Source organism: Macaca fascicularis, chromosome 1, assembly GCF_037993035.2.
Source record: "Macaca fascicularis isolate 582-1 chromosome 1, T2T-MFA8v1.1".
Taxonomy (NCBI): Eukaryota; Metazoa; Chordata; class Mammalia; order Primates; family Cercopithecidae; genus Macaca; species Macaca fascicularis.
This window is the reverse complement of record NC_088375.1, coordinates 44,933,779-44,947,366: the sequence shown is the minus strand read 5'-3', so window position 1 is coordinate 44,947,366 and position 13,588 is coordinate 44,933,779. Positions and strand designations below refer to the sequence as shown.

At 34.8% G+C, this 13,588-nt stretch overlaps 1 long non-coding RNA gene across 1 annotated transcript in view; it reads right to left on the bottom strand.

Annotated features, from left to right (window-relative positions):
• LOC107130324 (uncharacterized) overlaps positions 1-6,333 on the bottom strand; it is a 34,092-nt gene extending 27,759 nt beyond the window's left edge. Inside the window, exon 1 of the long non-coding RNA XR_001492321.3 lies at positions 6,235-6,333. This is a non-coding gene — a long non-coding RNA (uncharacterized lncRNA). The remainder of the gene's footprint in view (positions 1-6,234) is intronic.
• Positions 6,334-13,588: the final 7,255 nt, after the last annotated feature.

Here is a 13,588-nt window from a genome sequence, read left to right as displayed (position 1 = left end):
TCCATAATTTATGGAGTAGTTCTTTCAAATAAGGAATTCAAGAAATCCAAACATGTAAGAGGCAAAGCAGAGCAATCACAGACTCTAGAAATTAAAGTAAGAGCTACAAAGCTCATACACACATATGTTCTCACAAGAGCTGCTATTGCGTTTGTAGTCTCACATGCATAGAATTTAGTTGCTCTCAATCACGTCCATTTTTAAAACAAAGGATCTTAACAATACTTTCAGAATGTGAAAAACATTAAAAGTGAAATACAAAAATGGTTCTCTTGGTCCAAAGCATTAGAGTGCATTTCAGAAGTCAGCAATATTTCTAACACAAAATTTTTACCAGAGTTTTTATAAGCAGATAAATGAATAATAGTATAAAACAGATAAAAGTATAGAACACTACACATGGATTAAGGTTTTAGATCCTTAACACTTTAGGAGAATGAGAGGTATTATATATAAACTAAATCATAAAAGAATAATTGATTTCATGTAGAAATCTTCTAGTCTATGATCAGCATTAGATGAAATAGTACATTTCTTTTTTCTAAACCCCTAAAGTATAGGGGTTTTTAACATATGTTTTGTGAACCATTTATGAAGTCTTTGGATAGGCATTATACATAAATATCTAAAATACTGTACTTATTTGTATGTGTGCATTATCTGTGTAGAAGAACGATGTCTTCCGTCAGATTTTCAGAGAAAATAAGAAGCCTAGATGGCTTCAAATTATAACTAGAATTTAATTAAAAAGAATTCATCACAAAGTAAAAGCTACCTGAAAGAACACCAGAATAAAATAGAGACGATATTAGAATAAATTATGGAACACTTTAGTTTCTATATAAACCTTACCTCTCAATGTTATAGAAGCCTCTCCTCTGGGACTGACCATACCACCCTGGTTTATTGCACTACCATAATTTTACTTCCCACCCTTCTGGCAGCCTATAGTATTTATTGCCTATCTAGTTTGGGTTTGTGTAATAGATGAGACTCAGGAGGGAAAGTTCCATCTTTTCTATTATCTTTTGTAAACTGCAGTGTTGATCACCTGTAAGATAGCAATAATTCAGTTAAAGTGTCATAAATATATATGTGACACAGAATGGTCTACATGGTACATTCAGATAGAAATAGCTTAGATGTACGATGCCTATGTTGTAAGTTTGAAGTTAGAGACTTTGGATCTAGAGATCCTAATGAGCAAGGCATAAATTACTACCAACTATTACTATTCTCACTCTACACATCCTGACGGATCCTTCAGTGGCCCAGAATAACAACTTCCAACTAAGTTAGAGAAAATATCGACCAATGAAGGTAAGGGCAATTAAATCCAGGTATATTTGGGCGCTCTGCCATGTGGATAGGAAAAATACCTGAGATACTAATTGGGTACACACTGCAACTAACCCAGAAGAGGAAGCTGACTTTGTTCATCAGCACATGCACATCATTCTAGAGAATATGCTAATGCATTGAGGGGAAGAAGAAAATAATTGATAACACTGGCCCTTTAGTCTCTTATGAATGTATATTTAGGAAGTGGAAAAGAGATTTCTGTCTTTTATTTATTTATTCAATTTATTTGCTCTGACACCAAGGATACCAATATGGAGACCTTAATGCATTGTTCACGGAAGACAACATAAAGCATACTATGTTATTTTCCAGAAGAATATATGGATTAAAATTATCACAAAAATTTAACTGTAAAGAACTTTCTGACTAAAATAATTTTTATACTAAAACTGTAGCTAAAAGTGATTATAAACATTGTTACTGAAACTATGTTTCTGAAATGAAGACTGATATCCATTTGTTAGGAATTATATAGACATAATTATACACACATTCAGCAATCAACAGACATTTCCTTGGACTCTCTATTAATCCTGGGAGTGTGTGTATATGTGTGTGTCCTCAGATATATACTCAAGTATATTTAACTTCCCCATAAAGAACATGAACACATTAAGTAATTAATGCTTGTCAGTTACTTTGAGTGAATGCCGTTTGAAGCAAGTGCTATATCTGTGTTAAGTAATAATAATAATCAAGATAATGGGCTGTCCAATTACGTAGGTTATTTGCTAGCAGTTTTAAACACACCATATGTTTGCTAGGATGTAGATATTTATTTATTTTTCTTAGGAAGGAAGACAAGCATTCATCAATGTAAAAGAAAACTTTTTTTTTAATATGAGAGGCATGCTGATTTATGTAATGATTCTAAAATTGTCTAATACCTACAGCACAGTCAATCAAGCTGTACTCAATATGCTAAAGAGTAAGAGAAGGGCCAAATCTTTGGCATTCCTTCTACTGGTACTTTGAGGATTGGAAAAACTTGCACTTCATTCTCATCCAGGAAAGCCATCTTATTTCTCAGATCACTTGGTCTTTCACAGACTTTTCCATACTTATTATCAGATTGCTATAATGATAAAACTCATTTTAGTCCATTCATTCAACATACTTCTGAAATACTATTGAAAGAAAGGAGGCTGGGCATGGTGGCTCATGTCTATAATCCTAGCAATTTGGGAGGTTGAGGTGGGCAGATCACCTGAAGTCAGCAGCTCCAGACCAGCCTGGTCAACATGGTGAAACCCCGTTGCTACTAAAAATATAAAAACTAGCCAGGCATGGTGGTGAGCACGTGTAATCCCAGTTCCTCGCGAAGCTGAGGCAGGAGAATTGCTTGAACCCAGGAGACAGAGGTTGCAGTGAGCTGACACGGTGCCACTGCACTCCAGCCTCAGTGACAGAGTGAGACTCTGTCTCTTTAGTGGCCCAACACTGCTTATAGTGTAAAGTCTAACCTGATTATAGCCACAAGATGTTCAACACCATGACCCCAGTTATGTGGAAAAGAGGATGTCACAAGCTTTTCTATATAATTTACCTCTGTTGCACCAGACTAACTATTTAGTGTTCTCAGAACACTGTGCTTCAATCCAGGATGATTTCTCCATTTTGGTGTTCCTGTGGCTCCTTAATGCTGTATATCACAACCGCCATCATAGTGTTTAATTATAAAGGTTATCCACTGCACAGGGAGACTATATTACCTTATAAACATCATAGTAAATGTCTTGCTCCAACAAAATGATCAGATCCTATCCCTTTATCTCATTTAGAAATGTCAAACTATCTTGATTAACAAGCTTATCAAAATCATATGAAGCAGAAGAGACACTTTTTCTGAAAATAAATGGTGGTGGGCAGAGTGAAAAAAAAATTGTAGATGCTTTCAGGCTGGGTGCTATGGCTCATGCCTGTAATCCTAGTATTTTTGGGAGGCCAAGCTGAGCCCATCTCTTGAAGCCAAGAGTTCGAGACCAGCCTGGCCAACATGGCAAAAACCCTGTCTCTATTAAAAATACAAAAATTATCCGGGTGTGGTGATGAGTGCTTGTAGTCCCAGCTACTCAGGAGGCTGAGTCAGGAGAATTGCTTGAACCCAGGAGGCAGAGGTTCAAGTGAGCTGAGATTGCACCATTGAACTGCAGTCTGGGTAACACAGAGAGACTCTGTCTTTAAAAAAAAAAAAAAAAAAAAAAAAAAAAAAGCAGATGCTTTCAGTAATTCTATCCTTTCACTTCCTGGTAGTCATAAATGCCTTTTCTGCAATTCACAAAATTTCAAAAATTCTCAGCCCAGCAATATGCAAGTGTCCCATTCATTCATAAGCAAAATCTCACTTATCCTTTCCTCCAGAGGGTGACTAGCTGAATCTTAGTTCATACATTGTTTTCTAAGTCAAGGTTTTCTGGGCAATCTGCAGACTAGTCTGTTTAGATATGACCTCAAGGTGCAAAAGGCCATGGATAAATAATATATTAAACCACCTCCACACACTGAATATACACTAATGAAGTTAAAACAGGATAATTATCACAAAAGCTCTGATTTACAAAGGGGAAGAAGGAGAAACAATGTATAAGGCATCTATGATACTTCCTAGATATGGTTTGCACGGATTCCCTGCCAAGGAAGTGAAATGTTTCTTGGTCAATCAAAGTCAATTCTACTGATTTTCTTCACTGGAAAATTCACCCTTCCATCACTCTTCCTACTTTTATGTGGAAGAGACATTGAGCAGCCATGCTGCTTTACCAACTCACTTCCTGTGTGGGTAGTTTCAAGTGTCAAACCTTAGGAGTAAATAACCATGTGAATCCTTTCCTACTTACCTAGCTTGGGATTTTTCTGGTAATAAAATACTTTTTAAAATTACAGTAGGATGCTGGCAAATTTGCATTCTCTCAACTCTCCAACCAAGTAACTAAAGATAGCAAACTTGTTGCTAGAGCTGATTAATTTGGATCCTGCATCCTTGTGTTTTAGCTACAGACTTTGGTGTTCTTCCCCACTTTGGTCTTTAATAGCCTCCTTCTAGGCCTCTGCTTCCAAATTAATGGGCTTAGATAATGACGTAAGTATATTTCGTATTTTGCTACAAGACTAAATCATAGTGGGTGACTAAAGAGTGAGTGGCAATTCATTTGGTCCGGAAGATTACATAGTACAGGAAGCTTTCACACAGAGCTAGGGAAACAAACTTCCTCTGTTCCCAATGGCATCTATGGTTGTGTTTCTTGCTCCTCACCCTGCCTGAGGCAAAACATGTAGCTAGTACAGCTGTAGAGAAGAATGAAATCATGTCCTCTGAAGCATCATAGCTGGAACTGAGGGCCTTTATCCTAAGTAAAATGACTCAGAAACAGAAAATCAAAACTGCACATTCTCACCTACAATTGGGAGCTATACAATGGGTATACATGGATATAAAAATAGAAATAATAGACATTTGGGACTTCAAAATGTGGGAAGTTGGAGAGGGTGAGGGCTGAAAAATTACCCATTAGGTACAATGTTCACTATTTGAGTGATTGGGTCACTAGAAGCCTAAATCTCACCATTACAAATCTATTCTTGTAACAAACATGCACAAGTGTCCTCTGAATGTAAAATAAAATAAAACAACAAAGAAAAAGAAAGAAAGAAAGAAAGAAAGAAAGAAAGAAAGAAAGAAAGAAAGAAAGAGAAAGAGAGAAAGACATGAAAGAAAGAGAAAAGGAAAGAGAAGAAGGAAGGAAGGATGGATGGAAGGAAAGAAGAAAAGAAAGAAAGATAGAAAGAAAGAAAGAAAGAAAGAAAGAAAGAAAGAAAGAAAGAAAGAAAGAAAGAAAGAAAGAAAGGAGAAAGAAAGAAAGAGGGAAAAAGAGGGAGGAAGGGAAAGAATAACTTAAAAAATTCACCTAGTACAACCTCCCACTATGCACGATTATCTAACTCTCAGTCATCATGGATTGCTGGCCATAGCAAACTGCACCATTCTCTTTCCTCTCTTCTTTTAGTTAGGACGGTTGAAACCAAAGCTTAGATATTCTTTCCTCTAATACCATATTATAAGATTTAAGCATTAGAAAACACATCCTGCTTCCTACTATTACTCAATCAAGTATCTGTTTTCAAAAACACAATAATCATTGGTCTAATCAACACTTTGCTTCTTACAAAAAGATTATCAAGAATTTCCAGTTTGAAGAAAAGATACTTTCCCTGTTGCCCACCCTATTTTGACTCAATTGATTCCACATTTTGGGTCTTCAAATTTCAAACATTCCCTCTTACTACCCATTATTCTGTTTTCCAGCACACTTTATTTTCAAATGTTAAATAGCCAACTCAAGCCAGTTTTAGCAAATATAGCAAATTCATTAACTCATATAACTAAAAAGACAAAGAAAGGAATCCGGCTTCAGGCCCACTAGTCACACTGACCCAGAGGCTGCCTGTGTCCCTCTGGCTCTGTGCTTCTTTCACGTTCATTCTCTCTCCACAATTTGGCTTTGCCCTCCTTTGTGCAGGCTTTATTTTCAGGCAGTTGCTCTTATTGTAGGATAATGAAAACTCTGCATTGTATTTAGGTTTACACATTGCCAGAAGCATGTTTTTAACAAACCTTTGCAGTAGGGAGAGATGGTTGAACCTGATTATCGAAAACAGTTTTTTGTTTTTTTGTTTTGTTTTTACAGCGCTGGTAACAATGAACCTACAGTGAGGCATAGAAGAAGAAAAGGAAAATAACCCGTGGGTTCTTTTACATCTTAACTGAGTAACAACCCAAGCTTTTTCAGAATTGTCAATAATTCTCACAATATTCATTTGATGACATGATTTTGAATATGTTGAAATGTACTGTAACATAATTTCAGGATGTACATGTTTAAAAATAAAAGGAAAGTCTCCAGGGCACACGTGAGCGTTCTTTCTTCTCCACATTTCATGATATTTGGGCAGAAACATCAGCAACAAGCAGCACTAAAAGGAAAATAATAAGAAAAAGTGAGATTATGCAATAAAATGCCATATGTCAAAAATTCACAAGGCAAAAAAAAAAAAAAAAAGAGATGCAAATTTAGCACATTAGAATGGTTGTCTTTTTAGAGGGAAGTGGAAGGACCAAAAGAAGATAAAAGGGGATATAGCCATTCATGAAGGGGCTGACTTTACAACAGGAAAATAACCCCCTTCTCTGAGAAAGGAGGAAAAGGGCAGCTGCGAAAACTTTTGAGGAAATGAAAGTCATCTGAGGTGTGTGTTTCAGTACCTGGGTATTTGAGGAAAATGAAACATGTTTCAAATGATTTCTGTAGCAAACTAAAACTGGAGATGAATAATGTAAATACTGAGTACTACTGAGGAAATCAGCCACAATAGGAAAGAATACAGTTGAAGGGCAGTAGGCAAATAATAATAATCACAGTATAGACATCTTTTAGAGAATGAAACGTTATCACAGAAACAAAATCCAAAAACATAGTTAATGATTCAGTGTATTCATTAGTTCTTTTTTCCTAACAGATTTTTTTTCCAGGCTAAAAACAAGAACATAAAATGTTAACGGTGGGATTTACCCAGAATTGAAGATTGGCAACCTTTCAAAAAGGGAAGAGTAAAATTATTTGTGAGAATTTGAGACCACAAATTATATTAGGAAGGAATGTTTCTTTCCCAATCCTAACGTCTTCTTCCATATAGGGAGACTTTTCTCAGCAAACATTTCTTGGCTTCCTTTGCTCAATTCCTCCTCTTTAGAGAGAGAGGACTAAATTAATATGATTCTCATCCAGCCCCATTCTCTCCTTTTCAGTGAGATTCATGACGACCTGCCTACAGGGAGGGCATGCTTTCTGTGTGCTCCTTCATGCTATGAAACTTACGAAGACCTTATTTCCCCCCTTGGAAAAGTGAAGACAGAAGGAAAGAGGTTCTAAAGTTTGTGAGAGTAGTGGTTTACATTTTAAAAAGTGTTAAGATTTGGCACACTGAAAATGGAAATCATAAGATGGATATTTGGAGAGTAATAAAATGAGAAGACGAGATCAGGCAGAGGCTTGATCAAAAGGCTTTAAATGTTGGAGATACTTCATCAATGCAGGCTATGTGGGAAGTTTGCATATGCCTGTAATTCAATGATGCGACTGTATTTTTGTAGTTGTGAGTTTAACAGCTGGGTCTTCATTGAATTTTCAGGCACATGGAACATCACTGTATTAGTCTGTTTTTGTATTACTGTAAAGAAATATCTGAAACTGAGTAATTTATAAAGAAAAGAGGCTTCATTGGCTTATGCTTCTGTAGACTAGACAGGAAGCATGAGTCTGGTATCTTGGCTTTTAGGGAGGCCTCAAGAAGCTTACAATTGTGGCAGAAGGTGACGGGGGGGAGTTGGTAAGTCTTGTATTGCAGGAGCAGGAACAAGAGATTTAGGGAGGAGGTGCCACACACTTTTAAACAACGAGATCTTGTGGGAACTCACTCACTGTGCAGGACTGAGGATGCGTGATGCTAAAACATTCATGAAACTTCACCCCCACTAACCAATCACCTCCCACCAGGCCCCACCTTCAAAACTGAGATTTGGGTGGGGACACAGATCCAAACCATATCAGTCACCTTGTCTTAAGGTAATTGTCCTTTGGTATATTTAGCCTATTCTTGAGCTAATGAGTAGGCATTTCAGAAAACACTACCAGTTCTCTGTAAAGGCTGAGATCTTCCTTGCTGAACACAGGCTTCAGGAAACACACAGACCTTACATCTAAGGGCTGATACAGTTTGACCTTGATCTTCAGGAGGCAGTGTAGCCTGGCATTATAAATGAGTTTACATGAGAATGGATCTTCATATGCCTTTGTAGGAAAAATATAATCTGCTACTTTTCAATCCAAGACAGCTGAGTTATAAGTATACTGGAATATCCCAGTAAGTCTGGATATAAATTGTTAGTATCAGGCCTAAGTAAATAGTAATGAGTCAGTTACTTCAAATTTTGTTTTGCAGATCAAGGAGAAAACAGTTTTGTGAGTTGGCCCCATGCCCAAGAGTCCTAACATATTAAAATAATCACTGGATGAATTTCAAGGTGATACAGTTTTTATAGATGAGCCTGCAGGTGTCCTGTTTGTTTATATTAGAAGACTGCAAATCCTGTATACTTAAGACTCCAGGGTAAAACATAACTAACTAATAGAAAACTAATAGAAACTAACTAATAGAAAAACATAACTAATAGAAATATTGAAAGGGGAGCCAGCAGAACAGTAATAGACTGAATATAAGCAGCCCTTATTGGATATTGGCCTGAGAAAAGCATATCGCCTGCATGAAGATGAATAAGAATTATTTGAACAATGAATGGATGCTATTGGCAGACACAGACATAATGATTTTAGCATAAACCCACAGGAGAGCCTCATAAGACAAAATCTAAATAAGGATTTAGTAAGACAAGCAAAACTACAGATTACCGAAATCAGGAACAAAAGAGAAGTCTTCACAACAATCCCTACAGAAGTTAAAAGTAGCTTAAGAGAACATTCTGAAAAACTTTATGCTGAGAATTTGAATAGTTAGATAAAAAATACAAACTTCAAGAAAGAAAAAAATAACAAAATTGATTCAAGCAAAAGAAAAAAAATGAGATAAATCTATACCAAGCAAAGAAATTAATTCTTAAAAATCTTTCTGCAAAGAAAGTTCAGAGTCAGATGGATTCGCTAGTAAATTCTGGAAAACATTTAAGAAAAAGAAATACCAATTTTACACAAACATTTTCAAAAAAATAGAGAAAGAAACAATGACTTTTATGAGGTCAACTCGTTTGTGAGGTCATTTTGTTAACTTGACACCAAAGCAAGACAAAGATATCACAAGAAAACTACAGTCGAATATACTTCATGAACATAAATACAAAAGCCCTTAACAAATATTAGAAAATTGAAACTAGCAACTTGTGAAAAGGATTATACTACATGGTCAAGTGAGTTTTGCCCCAGGAATGCAATGTCAGTTTAATATCTGAAATCCAATTAATGTTACATGTCATAGTAATAGAATAAAGAATAAAAACAGGGTCATCTCAATAATCTCAATAGATGCCAAAAAAATTAAAAAATTAAAACACACTTGGGAGGCCCAGGCAGGCAGATCACGAGGTCAGGAGATCGAGACCATCCTGGCTAACATGGGGAATCTCCGTCTCTACTGAAAATACAAAAAAATTAGTCGGGCATGGTGGCGGGCACCTGTAGTCCCAGCTACTCAGGAGGCTGAGGCAGGAGAATGGCGTGAACCCGGGAGGCGGAGCTTGAAGTGAGCCGAGATCGTGCCACTGCACTCTAGCCTGGGCGACAGAGCAAGACTCTGTCTCAAAAAAACAAACAAACAAACAAACAAAAAATTAAAACACACATCTATTAATGACAAAAACTCAACAAATCCAAGAAACTAGAAATAGAAGGGAACTTACCCAAGCTTGTAAAAGTCATCTTGAAAAAAAAAAAAAAAAAAAAAAAAAAAACCAACTATAGCACAGATCATGCAAATAGTAAATGAATAAATGCTTTCCCCATAAGAGCAGGGATAAGTCAGTACTATTTCTGGCAACTTCTATTCAGCACTGGTACTGAAGTTTCTAGCCAATTGAAACTCTAAGTAATTAAAGTCATTCAGATTTAAAAGCCCGGAAGTAATAGTGCATTTATTCACAGTAAAAGTGTTCTTACACATAGAAAACCCCAAATAATTTACCCCCTAACACTTCTAAAAAAGAAAAAAAAATACTAGAGCAAAGAAGTAAGCAGCAAGGTTGTGGGTAGCAAGATAAGCATACAAAAATCAAAAATTAAATTAAAAATGAAAACAAAATTTTACAAAATTATGTTTGTATATATTAGTAATGAAAAATCCAAAACTATAAAAAATTAATTTTTTTAAGAAAACATTTTCATTCACAATAGTATACAGAAAATAAAATATAAAATGAGTTTTTGTCATGAATATACGTGTGTTTTAATTTTTACAATTTTTTTGGCTTCTATTGACATTATTGAGGTGATGATATTTTTTATTCCTTATTCTATTAATATGACATGACATTAATTGGTTTTCAGATATTAAAACCTTCATAGCAATAAATAAACTACTTAGGGATACATTTTAATTAAAAAATGAAGGATCCATGTATGGAAAACTACCAAGCATTGACAAGAAAAGTTAAAGACCTAAATAAACAAAAAAGTATGTTGAATTAGAATACTAAATATCATTAAGAGGGTAATTATTTCCAAATATATCTTTTTTTAATAGAAATTGACCAGCTAGAAATATAAAGAACCTAGAATAACAATTTTGAAGAAAGTAGAATAAATTTAGAAGACACATGACCTGATTCCACAGCTTCCTTGAAAGCTATAATCAAGAGTGTGGTACTGGCATAAAGGTAGACACACAGATCAATGGAACAGAACAGAAATAAACACAGATATAAGATTAATTGATTTGCAACACAAGTGCTGACATAATTAAATGGGGGAAAGGATAGTACAAAAAATGGTTCTAGAGCAACTGGAGATTCACGTTGCAGGGAAAAGGAAAGAATAAGCATGGACCTTTACCTCACACCACAAAGAAAAATGACTTGTAATAGATCACAGCCTTAAATTTAGATGCAAAACTATACTATCTCTTAGATAAATCATAGAAGATAACCCTTGTGACTCTGGATTAAGAAAAAATTTCTTGAATATAAGACAAAAAGCATAATACTTAAAATAAATAAAAATAATAAACCAGACCTCATAAGAATTTAAGTCTCTTGTTATTCAAGACACTATTAAGAAAATGAAAAGATAAGCCACAGAGAAGCAAAAAGCACTTGAAAAACATATTTCTAATAAAAGACTTTTATCCAGAATATATAATACATTCTTACAACCCAACCATAAGAGGACAATCTAATTAAAAAATGGACAAAAATATTTGGATGAACATTTAATCGAATAAGATATACAAATGGAAAATATGCACATGAAGAGGTCCTAAACATCATTAATCATTACAGAAACAACAGTTCCAACTACAGCATGATACTACTATGTGCCTACTACATTGTTCAAATAGAATACTTTGAAATAGATGCTAATAACAATGTAGAAAAAGTAGAACCTTTATACGTTACTAGGATGTAACATGGTATAGCCACTTTGGAAAAGCAGTTTTTCAATTTTTTAAAAGTTATAAGACCCAGTAGTTTTACTCTTTGGTGGGTTAGGAAAACATGTCCACACAATGATTTGTACTTGAATAATCAGCGCAGTGTTATTAATAATAGCCCAAAATTGAAAACAATCCAAATGTCTATTAACTGGTAAATGAATAACAAAATTTAGTAATTCCATATGATGGAATATTTTTGAACAATAAAAAGGAACAAAGCAATGGTATATGCACCCACATGAATAAACCTCAAAAGCATTAGCTGACCGAAGAAGCATAACTAAAAGAAAACTGTGAAATTCCATCCTAGCAGGCACTGGCTATACCTATGTGCTATGCTACAGAAAAATACTGAGTCTTAAAATATTATTTTGTGAGGACTATGTCACTTGATAGATTCCATGTCCCAGTCCTATAGTACAAGTGTCACAGAAGTCCGTGGAGAAAGATAAATTACAAGATTTTAAATAGTGGAATGGTAAAGAAACATGTCTGTTGACAACAGCAGGGACCACACTGAATATCTATGCTTTCCAATAAGACAACACTATTTTAGTGCTATTATCTGACAGAATATCAGCAATGTTGTTTGCTGCCCCTACCCATGTATAATTAATTTTCCCCAGGTGGTGTCAAATTTAACTGTTTATGGAGATTTCTACTAATTGATTTCAGATTTACATGTTGTGATCTCTCTATATCTGACTATCATCTGATACCAGGGACATCTCAGTCCTCTTTCTCCCGTAACTATCATTACATTTCTGCCGTGATCATTGGTAAAACTATGGAGGAGGCTTTTGAATATAATTTTGATTGGGAATTTTCTCCAGGAACTAAGAATCAGTCCCCAGAAAGTTTGTAGCCTAAATTTGTTGAGTGGTCAGGCTTGTGACTATTTTGATAATCCTGTATGTCCTTCTAATTCTTTGGCTGTTCTTGGAAATGAAACACATCAAAGATTCCACCTTGATCTATACCTTCTGAGGTCTTGAAAGAATTGTGATTATTTCTATGAAAGACAGCCCAGGTACAAAGTTGCTAAAGGAACTCTCATCTCTTTGTAAATATTCAGAACCTCTGTAGCTATGATTGTGAATAATAAGACAAGATAATGTTTAGCTTCATCAGGCTCACAAAAGATAAAAATAATTTAATTTTGAATTTTGATTCCTTTTTATTTGGAAGCCTATAAATTTCTATAAATTGACAAGAGACATAATTTTTAGGTTTGTATTTTTTCCTGGTACCTTCATAATAGAAAATTTATATTCAAATTTTGGAAATGTCTATGTTGGCCTCTAATAGTGAATTTCAATGTTGTCATTTGATTTATTTGCAGAATCTTTGATTGGCTGTATTGGGCAATGTATTTGGATATAATGAATGATAGGCAACAGAGCAGTTAGTAAACTTTTGGATTTGGGTACAAAGTAGCCTTCAATTATTAGACTGTTTTTAACCATTTCAAATCTTTGAGACAATATTTAAATGAGAACTACTGGCCGTAGGAGAATCATCAAAAGAATACTGGTTGGTTTTAGGGAAGTGAACTCATTAAGATTACAACAGTAATTTTCTAAGAGGTGGATTAAATACTAAGAGGTGGATTAAATAAACAAAAAATTTAAAAATGTTGAAGACAAAATGGTGGCAAAAACACGAAAAGAAGAGAACCTTGCCTTACGTTTTTTGTTTGTTTTTTGGTTTGATATTTTGCTTGTGGCAGAGCGGGTGGAAGTTTGAAAAGACATTTCAATTTAGGGGAATATTAATAGGTTATAATGTGGAAAGAGAGACAAGAGATAAGGTTTGTTGATGTTGTCCTTACAGACTAGGGGAGCACTTCCAAACTGCTTCACTTGAGACACAAGAGGTCATCAAGATATCACTAGGAAAAACAAAAATTTAAGGCATTTCAAATACTTCTAAAACATGCCAGTTCACACAAAATTTATTTTTATTTTTGTAATTCAAATTGAGACAGATTTTTAATTTGAATCTCAAAATTTGA